The sequence below is a fragment of the Pipra filicauda genome, unplaced genomic scaffold, assembly GCF_003945595.2.
Source record: "Pipra filicauda isolate LSUMZ 115617 unplaced genomic scaffold, ASM394559v2 scaffold1134_size34983_pilon, whole genome shotgun sequence".
Taxonomy (NCBI): domain Eukaryota; kingdom Metazoa; phylum Chordata; class Aves; order Passeriformes; family Pipridae; genus Pipra; species Pipra filicauda.
This window is the reverse complement of record NW_024103579.1, coordinates 8,632-11,921: the sequence shown is the minus strand read 5'-3', so window position 1 is coordinate 11,921 and position 3,290 is coordinate 8,632. Positions and strand designations below refer to the sequence as shown.

The 3,290-nt window shown below is 67.8% G+C and overlaps 1 long non-coding RNA gene across 1 annotated transcript; it reads left to right on the top strand.

The window, feature by feature from the left end:
* LOC120323672 lies at positions 1-1,820 on the top strand. The gene is made up of 2 exons (XR_005564349.1): positions 1-249; positions 1,384-1,820. It is a non-coding gene; the product is annotated as an uncharacterized LOC120323672 (long non-coding RNA).
* The last annotated feature ends 1,470 nt before the right edge of the window (positions 1,821-3,290 follow it).

Here is a 3,290-nt window from a genome sequence, read left to right as displayed (position 1 = left end):
GGGGACACTTTGGGGACAGCCCTGCCAACAGGGGACAGCGGGGACACCCTGGGGACAGCCCTGCCCAGAGGGGACAACGGGGACACCCCAGGGACAGCCCTGCCCGGGGGGGACAGCAGGGACACCCCGGGGACAAGCTGCCACTGCGGGGACAGTGCGGACACCCCGGGGACAAACGGACATGGCGGGGACACGGCAGGGACAAAGCGACACCCCGGGAACGGCGGGGACACAGCGGGGACACTCCTGGTGAGAGGGGACAGCGGGGGGACAAGGGGACACTGTGGGGACAGCCAGGGTGAGGGGGGACAGCGGGGGGACACGGGGACACTGTGGGGACACTCCTGGTGAGGGGGGACAGCTGGGGGACACGGGGACACTGTGGGGACAGCCAGGGTGAGGGGGGACAGCGGGGGGACACGGGGACACTGTGGGGACAGCCAGGGTGAGGGGGGACAGGGGACACGGGGGGGTGGGGACACCGGGGGGAACGGGGACATTGTGGGGAGGTAACGGGGACAGGGGGACACTGGGCGTGCTGGGAGATTTGGGGACACCAGGGAGATTTGGGGACAATGAGGGGCATGAGGACACTGGTGATGCTGGGACATGGGGGTGGGCACTGGGGGGTGTGGGGACATTGGCACTTGGGGACCCTGAGGGGGGCTGGGGGGATACTGGGGGGTGTGTGGGGACATTGGGACACTGGGGGGGCTGTGGGGACACTGGGGGGGCTGTGGGGACACTGGGGGGGCTGTGGGGACACGGGGGGGGCTGTGGGGACACGGGGGGGTGTGTGGGGACACTGAGGGATGTGTGGGGACACTGGCACTTGGGGACACTGAAGGGGGCTGTGGGGACACTGGGGGATGTGTGGGGACACGGGGGGGCTGTGGGGACACGGGGGGGTGTGTGGGGACACTGAGGGATGTGTGGGGACACTGGGGGGTGTGTGGGGACACTGAAGGGGGCTGTGGGGACACTGGGGGCTATGTGGGGACACTGGGGGGTGTGTGGGGACATTGGCACTTGGGGACACCGGGGGTTTGGGGACATGTGGACACTGGGTGGGGCTGTGGGGACATGGGGACATTTGGGGACACTGAGGGGGGGCTCTGGGGACACTGGGGGGGTGTGGGGACATGGGGACATTTGGGGACACTGAGGGGTTTGGGGACACTGAGGGGTTTGGGGACACGTGGACACTGAGGGGGGGCTCTGGGGACACTGAGGGGGTGTGGGGACATGGGGACATTTGGGGACACTGAGGGGTTTGGGGACACGTGGACACTGGGAGGGGGCTCTGGGGACACGGGGACATTTTGCGGGGGGGCTGTGGGGACCTGAGGCCACTCCAGGGGCCGTGTGTCCCCCCCCCCCCAGCGCCAGGCCCAGCAGCACAGCGAGGTGACAGCGAGGTGACAGCACCGGCCCACCCCGCTGAGGAAGAGGAGGAGGAGCCCGAGGGGGGGGTCGGGGGCACGGGACCCCCCCCCACCGGCACCACCTGAGCCCCCCCGGGATGGGGACACCGGGGGGGGGGCAGGGGACACCCCATGGGGGGCTGGGGACAGCAGTGACCCCCCATGTCCCCCCCTCAGAGCCCCCCAGAGGTGGCCCCTCCCTCCATGGTGTCACTGTCCCCCCCCAGTGCCCCCCCCCGGTGTCACTGTCCCCCCCCAGTGACCCCCCCGGTGTCACTGTCCCCCCTCAGTGTCCCCCCTCAGTGTCCCCCTATTTATACGTGTGTGTGTCCCCCCCGTTTTTATGCCCCCCCCCTTGTACAGGACCCCCCAAATAAACCCCACCCTGGAAACCCCCGGGAGTGATGGGGGGACACTGGGGGGGAAACGACATTGGGGGGCGTCACAGGGACATGGGGGGGGGACATTTTGGGGGGGGGGAGGTCACAGAGACATTTTGAGGGGACACTCGGGGAAGGTCACAAGGGCATCTGGGGGGGTCACAGGGACATTTAGGGGGACATTTTAGGGGGATATTTTGGGGGGGTCCAAAGGACATTTGGGGGTGACACTCTGGGGGGGGGGGTCCCAAGGACACCTGGGGGGTCCCAGGGCCACTCTGGGGGGGTCCCAGGGCCATTTTTGGGGCCCTTTTGGGGAGCCAGCACAGCGGGGGCGGAGCCTCGTCGCGGTGTTTTATTGATGCCACGTCCCCGTGGGTGGATTTTGGGGGGGGTCCCCCCATTTCCCACCCCCCCAGCAGAGCCGGGGGGGTCGGGGGGGGACTCGGGGGTCGCAGTGCGGTTTGAGGGGGGCTGTGGGAGGGGGCTGAGCCCCCCCCCCCCCTCCATTTACAGCAGTTACAGACATTTCACCTCAATTTACGTTAAAAAAATAAAATGGGCGGGGGGAAGAAACGAGCTGGGGGAGGGGGGATCCCCCCCGGGGGGTTTTGGGGACCCCCCCGGCGGGGGATTTGGGGTGCAGCCCCCCCAAGAACCCCAAGGCTGGGGGGGGACAGACGGACGCCACTGTGAGATGGGGGGGGGGAGCACGAGCTTGGGGGGGTGGGGGTGGAATTTGGGGGGGGGGATGAGCTCGTGGGGGGGGCAGATGAGCTCGGAGTGGGGGGGGCACCACCGGGCACCCCAAAATTCCCCCCCCCCAGGGGAGTTTATTCCGGTTTCTTCTTGGCCAGACCCGGGAGCTTCGCCTGGATCCTACGGAGAGAGGGGACAGGGTTTGGGGGGCTCGGGAGGGTGATTTGGGGGGGGCCCCAGACATGTGAGGGGGTCACAGAGACATGGGGGGGTTCTGAATGATGGGAGGGGCCCAGGATTTTGGGGGGGGTGGCAGGATTTTGGGGGGGGGGCCCAGGCACTCACTTGGCCACGAGGTCCTTGGTCTGGCTGCGGGCGACGCCCACGGAGTGATCGATCTGCACCTGGAGGGGGGCAAGAGGGGGGTTCAAAGGGTGCCCCCCCCATTCCTGGGGGTGCCCTCCTTCTTTTTGGGGCCCCCGCCGTGTTCTGGGGGTGTCCTTGTTTATTTTGGGGGGGTTCCCTCCCCCCTGGGCTCACCTTGTACTTCTCGTAGAGGGGCGGGAGGCTGAAGGCCAACAGGTCGGCTGGGGGGGGAAAAGGGGGGGGCTCAGAGTTATTTGGGGGGCAAAACCCCCCTCGGTGCTGATTTTGGGGGTCCCCCCCCCACAAATCCACAATGTGGGGGGTCGTTTTAGGGGGGGGGGAAGGGGGCCAGAGCCCGTTTCTCACCGAGGATGAGGAGGGTGATGCCGTTGAACACGGCGCCCACGTAGGTCAGCAGCCA